Source organism: Tamandua tetradactyla, chromosome X (genome assembly GCF_023851605.1).
Source record: "Tamandua tetradactyla isolate mTamTet1 chromosome X, mTamTet1.pri, whole genome shotgun sequence".
In the NCBI taxonomy this organism is placed as follows: Eukaryota; Metazoa; Chordata; class Mammalia; order Pilosa; family Myrmecophagidae; genus Tamandua; species Tamandua tetradactyla.
In genome coordinates, this window is record NC_135353.1 from 118,297,776 (window position 1) to 118,306,744 (window position 8,969).

The 8,969-nt window shown below is 38.3% G+C and overlaps 1 pseudogene; it reads left to right on the plus strand.

The window, feature by feature from the left end:
* The first annotated feature begins 2,383 nt into the window (after window positions 1–2,383).
* Window positions 2,384–4,623, plus strand: LOC143672039 (acyl-CoA:lysophosphatidylglycerol acyltransferase 1 pseudogene; annotated as a pseudogene).
* Window positions 4,624–8,969: the final 4,346 nt, after the last annotated feature.

An 8,969-nucleotide genomic window follows, 5' to 3' on the forward strand; every position in this document is an offset into this window, starting at 1 on the left:
TAGGTATGCAAGACTGGTTTCACACAAGAAAATCAATTAATGTAAAACACCGTACCAATAAATCAAAGTGGAAAAACCACATGATCATATTAATTGATGCAAAAAGACATTTGACAAAATTTAACATCCTTTCTTGATGAAAATACTTTAATGTATAAAAATAGAAGAGAATTGCCGCAACAGAATAAAAGGAATATATGAAAACCCCACAGCAAACATAATCCTCAATGAGGAAAGACTGAAAGAGTTCCCTGTAAGATCAGGAAGAAGACACGGATGCCCACTGTCACTACTGTTATTCAAAATTCTTCTGGATATTCCAGCCAGAGCAGTCAGACAAGAAAAATAGATCAAAGGCATCCAAATTCAAAACGAAAAAATAAAACTCTCACTGTTTGCAGATGACATACTCTATGTTGAAAATCTTGAAAAATTTTCAAGATTTAATAGATCTAATAAATGAGTACAGCAAACTGGCAGGGTACAATATCAATGCCCAAAAGTCAGCAGTGTTTCTATGCAGTAGTAATGTGCAATCTGAGGAGGAAACAGAAAAAAAATCCACTTACGATAGCAACCAAAAGAATCACATATTTAGGATGGAATTTAACTAAGGACACAAAAGACCTATACAGAGAAAACTACAAAAATTGCTGAAAGAAATCATGGATGACCTAAACAAATGTTAGGGCATATTGTGTTCATGGATTGGAAGACAAAATATAATTAAGATGTCAATTTTATGCCAATTGGTTTATAGATTCAATTCAATACCAACTAAAATCCCCAAAACTTAACTTTGCAGAAATAGAAAACCCAATAACCAAATTTATTTGGAAGGGCAAGGTACTTTGAAATGCTAAATATATCTTGAGAAAGAAAAATGAAGTGGGAGGTCTCATACTACCTAACTTTAAACCATATTATGAAACTACAGTGGACAAAAACAGCATGGTATTGGCATAAAGATAGATATACTGAGCAGTGGATTGAGTTGATTGTTTAGAGATACTTTATGGGCAGGCACCGGGAATCGAACCCGGGTCCTCGGGCATGGCAGGCAAGCATTCTTCCCTGCTGAGCCACCGTGGCCCACCTGACAATTGATCTTTGATAAAGCAGTCAACCAATCCTAACGGGACAGAGCAGCCTCTTCAATAAATGGTGTTGGGAGAACTGGGTATCCAAATGCAAAAGAATGAAAGAAGACCCCTGTCTCGCACTTTACACAAAAATTAACCCAAATTGGATCAAAGACCTAAACATTATAGCTAAGAACATAAAACTTTTAGAAGAAAATGTAGGGAAATATCGTATAAATCTTGTAATAGGATGTGGTTTTCTAGATCTTGTGCCCAAAGCGCAAGCAATTCAAAAAGAAACAGATAAATGGAATCTCCTCAAAATTAAACTCTTTCGAACATCAGAGTACTTTGTCAAGGGAGTAAAAAGACAGATTACGCAATGGGAGACAATATTTGGAAACCACATATCACATAAGCCTTTAGTATGCAGAATATGTAAAGAGATTCTTCAACTCAGAAACAGAAAGAGAAACAATCCAATTAAAAGATGGACAAATGACATGAACAGACACTTTTCAGAAGAGAAATTACAAATGGCTATAAGGCATATGAAAAGATACTCAACTTCACTGACCATCAAGGAAATGCAATCAAAACCACAATGAGATATCATCTCACACCCACTAGAAGGGTCATTATCATAAAAACAGAAAATGTCAAGTCCTGGAGAGGATGTAGAGAAAGAGGCACACTTATTAATGGTTGAGGTGAATGTAGAATGGTGCAGCCACTCTAGAAGGCAGTTTGTTGGTTCCTCAGGTTGCAAAGTATAGAATTGACATATGATCCAGCAATACCATTACTAGGTGTATATTCAGAGGATCTGAAGGTAAGGACACAAACGGACACTTTCACACTGGTGTTTATAGCAGCATTATTTATGATTCCTAAGAGATGGAAACACCCCAAACGTCCATAACAAATGAGTGGCTAAACAAGGAGTGATATATACATATGATGTAATATCATGCAACTGTAAAACAGAATAAAGTCATGAAGCACGTAACAAGGTGGATCAACCTTGGGGGTATTACGTTACGTGAAATTAGCTAGGAACAAAAGGACAAATACTGTATGGTCTCACTAATATGAACTAACATTAGTGAATGAATGGTGGGACTTAAAGATAAGAGCACAGATTTTCAGAAGATAGAAAGAGGGTAGAGACTGGGCATTTGGTGCTGAAGGAATGCAGAACATGTAACAGGAGTGATTGCCAAGGTTCAGAAATGGATAGCACAATACTATCTAATGATAGGAAAATAATATAAGTACATTGAATGAAGTGGGATGTGAGTATGGATGAGGGAGAAGGCCTCGGGGCATGTAGGACACCGGAAGGAACGATAGAGGATAACGACTGGTATAGTATAATTTAGGAATTGGTAGGGAAGCAGAGTGGTGCAGCCACTCTGGAGGGCAGTGTGGTGGTTCCACAGGAGGCTAGGGGTGGGGTTGACATATGATCCTGCCACCCCATTTTTAGGAATATACTTGGAGGAACTGAGAGTGAGGATATGAATGAGCATTTGCACACTGGTGTTTATGGTGGCAGTGTTCATACTTTGCAATGGATGGAGGTGGCCTAAATGTACATTGACTGAGGATGGAAGGGAAACTATGATGTATACATAGAACGGACTACTGAGGGGCTGCAAGATGTAATAAAGTTGTGAGACATGTAACTAGGTGAAAGAACTTGAGGACAGTATGTTGAGTGAAATGTCAGAAACAAAAAGTCAAACATTATCATGTTTCACTCATATAGACAAACTATAATATACAAACTGGGAGAATTGAAGTCGAGAGCATGGGTTATCAGGTTGGGGCCTACTGTAAAGGTTCCTAGACTGTTACCTCTTAAGAGCAGTCACATCTATTCCAGAGTTGCAACTGTTATTCCTAAAATCTGAGATGCTGAGCGTGTTCATTCCCTGAAACTTTGAGTATTTGTGTGATATCTGAGACGCAGAATTATAGTTCTGAAGCTATGAAAGCCAGCATTACCCTATAGAACAACTGTTTAAAAAGTTGAAAAAGTGATCCGATTTCAACTGGAGATATGAACAAAGCTAATTTGGAAAAGACTAAGATGAAATAGAATGCAGGGTAAAGGATGATATGGTCTGTATTTTAAAAGTTCAGCTTATATGTGAGACAAAAGGAAGAGATGTTTATTTGGTGAAAAATTTATACTTTTGGTGATGTATTATCTAATTTATTTGTAAGGTCAGTTCATTTGGACATCATAATTACTTGGAATCTTGAATAGGGCATGAGATCTTTCCGGTTTGTACAGGTTAGTGTGATGCCCTGATATATACCAGAGTAATTTAGGCAGTGAATAAAGAAGTATTTGCAAAGTCCCCTTGAGGGACTGGCAAGAAAGGAGGAAATACTAAACTTCTCCATCAGGGGAATTCCTGATATTCTCGCAAGAATGTGGGCCCCCCCCCCAATTTAATAGGCTGAGCCCTTGATCTTGGAACTACTCCTATGAAATTTATTCCTACAAAGGGGAAGCCAATAACTTAGTACCTCTTCCATTCTACATATGCTTTGTAGTCATACTTCAGCCACGTTGAGTGCTGGACAGTAAGCAGTTCTGGTACATTGAAGAAATCATGCATAAATGACTTTTAGGAAAAGTGGTTTCTTGGAGATGGTATCCTGGACATACAGTGATGGAACGTGGGGAAGGTATTAAAGCAATTTCAAAGGGTGAAGCAGTAATGCTGGTGAATTATCAGGCAACAGAAGATGTGTGTACTCTTTTGACGTGCTTACAGAACAAAACACTGGTTGTTGCTCAAATGATCTGGTTGATGGATCATATTTTTAAATAGCAAACTTTGGGATTATTTCTCTAATCATGGAGACTTCTTTATAAAACAGAGGAGATCCCTTCTTTCTTTCCTTTTTCTTTTTTTAAAAAAATACCTAGAAAAGAATTACAGAAGCAGAGATCAAAAATTGATTTTTTTTCCAGAAGGGGGCTTCCTGAGGAAGAGGCAAGAAACAAGTCATGCATTTGCAAAGAAAATAACTTGCCATTTCTTACATTCATTCTGCCAAGGATTGGAGTAACAAAAATTAATTTGAGTGTTCTTATAGCATGACAGGAAAATGGAATTCAAGCAGGAGGAGATACAAAAGAATCAGTAAGTCCTCCAGTGGGTTATAGATCCAATCATAGCTTGTATCAAAGCTGAACCCATAGATATGAAAGCATGGATCCTTGGATACAGGAAACCAACAGTCACACATATACATTACAGGATCTTTCCAATTAAAGATGTACCCCCTGGAGACTGATGGTGGCCTTGCTGATTGGCTCTATCAAAGTTTTATTGAAAAAGAGGAACTCATCACATTTTCATAAAGCAGGAGTTTTTCCATGTGTCAAGGGGCATAAGGAAGCTGTTTCCAGGGAGATTGCCCTCAGCAATATGTGGATATTACTTATACAATCTTCTGTACTTTTGTAAGGCTACATATGGTAGGCATCACTCAGTATTTTGACCATTGCCTGTTGTAGGAATTGACTTGGATTTGTCAAGGCCACCATAGTGGTTCTAACTCTTATAAATGCATTATTTACATGTGCAAATCCAAATACAGAAAAAACAAAGAAGCATTAATGTTTTGCCCCCTTTGTGATATTTTAAAACTCCATGAAAATGAGGATCAGTAATATAATGAACTGCTATTATAGTTTAAGATCTTTTATGTTTTAAAAAGATACACTGTACCACACATTTAAGCAAATAACACATTTGGAGAATTGGCGATCATAAAATCATCTTAGAAGACTTGAGAGAAATTCTCTTGCTACCAGATGTACGGATAATTTAGTTCATGTTCAGAAAGTTCTATTTGTTCTATAGTAGTCTGAATACAGTTGTGCTCTAGAGGGCACTCATTTCTACCAGCTCATGCTCTGTTACTAGTACCTTTGAAAGGAGCTGGTTGGGAACTGGTTCCCTGTCATTTGCAGTAACAAACTCCAGTCTTTACCAAATAAGCGAGGTACAATGTCAGACATTCTCTGTGGGGCGGCAGGGGTGGGGTTGGGGAGCAGTGTCCATCAAACACATTCCAGTGCTGGAATGTGTTCTTTAAAAATCCCATCCAGGCTAGCTTAGTCCAACACTCTGTTTACATGTGCTGGTGCTTTCCCTTATATGACGGGGGACCACTTGACTTTTCTTTTTGTATGAGAGACATATCATAGATTGATCATTGTCTTTTACAAAGTTCATTTTATAAGATGCAAATATAGTGAAAGATTTGTAATATAGCACAAAAATAAATGTAAGAATAATCAGTGAGTGCGATTCCTGAGAGGCTGTTTGTCTCTTCATGTTTATTTGTGTGCTGATGCTCCCAGCATCTTCTGCACTAGGCACCCCACCCTTGCTGATGGGTTGTCTCTATCTATAGCTTAGGGAATTTTTTTCTATTTTGACATACTAGCACTAAATGCATTTGGGGATGTTTAAAACAAATTAGCGTATAACATCCAAATGATTAAGGAGAAATAGGTTAGTTTATGAGAAAACTAAGAGCTAGAGCTGGATAATGGCTTAAAATTGTGATAAATTGTCACAAAGCACCCTCCAGTGCCTGTGGCAATAGTGCTCTGTTCCATTATCATATCCAAGAGCTGCCTATCTCAGGACATGTGCCTATCTCGGGTGGGCCACCATAAAAGGTTTCCCAAGCATTTCCGATTGCTTTTGAAGAAGATGAAGTCAAGTTTCTATTTCCAGGAAATATGCTGTTTTTCCGATTTGTCATTATGTTGACGTGATTTAGCTATGGGAGAACCAAAGTGTTATCAAGAAGTAGTGGCATTCGGGTGCACGGGTGGTTCGGTGGTAGAATGCTCACCTTCCATGTGTGAGATCCGGGTTCGATTCCAGGACCATGCACCTCCACCCCCCCAAAATAAAAACCAAAAAACCAATGGCATTACATCAATCAATAACCCATACTTCCAGCGTTGAGAGAGAATATAATTTTTGGTTTGATACTGTAAGGTCCTAGTAAATCGGTGGTTGTTTTCTGTAATTTGAGTATTGTAGATTCCCCTGTTGTCTCTAATCACACAAATAACAATTTTGAGAAGTAGGTTATAAAATAAAAAAAAAAAAAGAAAAATATTTTCCGTGATCATATACATAAAAAACCTGACAAGGGGTGAATTTTCTCCTGATTATGTGGGAAAGATAAATAAACACCAAATAAAAGCCCACAGTAGCTTCATCTTTTAAGATAACTGTGCCTGTGTGAAAGACAATGATTTGTTAACCGAAATACCCCACTGACTAGTACACTATTACCTATAAAAATGCAGAATATGTTAATGGGCTTGATTTGGTAATGTTTGTTGTAAGATGCGGTTTTATTTAAATGTAAAGATGTCATTATGTGCTTACCTACAGTGACAGTGTATAAGTGAAACCAATTTCAATTCAGAAGTGTGGATGATGCTTCTGGTTAGGGCCAAGCAAACAGTTGTCAGTTACCAAGATACATTGAAATTGTTAATTTGAGGCATTAGTCAGACTTCTGGGGAACACGTTGTTCACTGTCAAGTTTGGCATGCACAGTCCAAGCAAACAACCCTTTTACATTGCTGAGTAAGCCATGGGGTGGAGTATCCATTTCTCCCATCAAAAATATGAGCACACATACATAATACACATATGTTAAGGGCCACTTTACCATCACTGTGCCCCAAAGGAACATGATATTGGTAAATATACTATATGCATAACCAAACTATCATGTAAGATTCTTTACTTTTCAAGTGCAGTAGCATTTCAACAATCTCTAGAGTGACAAATACTAATAGATGTGTGAGTCAGTTTGAAAAGCAAATCTGTGAGCTGTAAACAGATGTGAATTTGATATACCCTGTTCCTCTTCGGTTCTCTTTCAACCTGTTCTCTCACTTTTATGTGCAAAATAATGTTCATTTGAGAACATTGATAGTGCTTTCCTTATCAGTAACTGGAGTTCTCCTGCTTGCACTAAGGAATATAAAGAGAAAATTAGTGTTCCTATATGGCAATCTGGGGAAGCAGCAATATGCCTTTGCACAGAACTGAATAAAAATTCTCAGTTCATAAGAAAATGGTGATTTTTTTTGGAGGCATAACATCATCAAGATTGTGGTTAAGATGTGCAGTTGATTATTCCCCCTTAGAAAAGGAAAAAAGGGCGTCATCAATTTTCTAGAAACTCTGTAAGACAAATAAGACTAGAGAACAACTCAAGGAATGTTGCATAGGGAAAAAAAAAAGGTAGGAGAGTGATGGAATAAATTTACCAGTCTGGGTCTGTCCCCCACACTTGCAACAATATGGGAGTCTGTGTAAATTACAATGGGGAATCAGTGGTCTGTAAGCATTCAGAAGCAGGTTCCTGAGGTCTCATCTACCCACAGAGGTGGACTGACAGTCCTTAAGCATTCCAAGTACCAGTCTTGGGGGCTCTGATTACTGGCTGTCCTCGTACATTAACCCCAAATTACTGGCTCAGTGGAAGACAGAATCAGGGAACAGGTCTTGGTCCTCTAACCCATAACTTCCTGAAAGGTAGAAAAGCTGCACAGAAAGAGTGAACTGAGCCACAAAACTGCAGAGCAGACCCTGTGATGAAAGCTGGAGTGCAAAAGTAGAACAGAGTGCAGGAATGCAGCAGAGCTGAATACAGCTGGAAAATGAAGGGGAGAGAAATACTATATAAAAAACAAACAGGACAGCCCAAGTTCCAGGCAGAAAGAGCTGGGAAGAGGAGTAGCTTTCTTAGAAGGAAAAGAGTCACACATACTGAAGAAGTCTTTGATAGCTGGATAGATACAGAAAATCCTCAATATAATCCTTTAAGTGAAAAATGTGTAGTATAGACTTCGGTAGCTAAAAAAATCTGTTTGGTATTAGCTCTTCATTCAAGCAGCCTTGAAGTTGTTTTCAGCATAAAGAGCCCCTGTTGAAATAGTTTGCTGTTCATCTAACCTGAACAAGAAAAAACTTACTTTCTGTTCCCAGAAACATCCCCTTACTCTGCTGGCAGGAATGAAACATCATAGGAACTAATATCAGCACTTTCCTCCCTTTTGAATGACAAAAGTCAAAGGTCTGAATGGTCAACAAAGAAAGAAGGGCCTACCAGATAACAGGATATGCTGACCAGACAAAATGAAACAAATGACTATTGCTCAATTCTAATAAATCCTGTGACTTTTCTTAGTTGTTATTTTTTTTCTGCTTTCTTCTGGCCCTTTGCCAGTTCTTTGTCTGTTTGTGTTATAAAAGCCCAAACCACCAGTGTCAGTTTGAAGCTGTTGTGTTCCCCAGAAAAGTCATGTTCTTTAATCCTCATTCAATATTGCAGGGTGGGGCCTTTTAATTGTTTCCATGGAGATGTGACCCACCCAATTGTGGGTGGTAACTTTTGATTAGTTGGTTTCCACGGAGGTGTGTCTCCACCCATTCAAGGTGGGGTTGTTCCCTGGAGCCCTTTAAGAGGGAACCATCTTCGAAAAAGCCTTAGTGTTGACAGAGCCCACACAGTCCAAGACCTTTGGAGATGCAGAAGGAAAATGCCCCTGGGGAAGGCTGATGAAACGAGAAGAGAAAGCTAGCAGACATTGCCATAGTCCTTTCCAGCTGACAGAGGTGTTCTGGACCATTGGCCTTTCTTGAATCAAGGTATCTTTCTTTGGATGGCTTAGTTTGGACATTTTTATGGCCTTAGAACTGTAAACTGCGCAACTTAATGAATTCCCCTTTTTAAAAGCCATACTGTTTCTTGTATATTGCATAATGGCAACTTAAGCAAACTAAAACAGATTTTGGTACCAGAGAAGTAGGG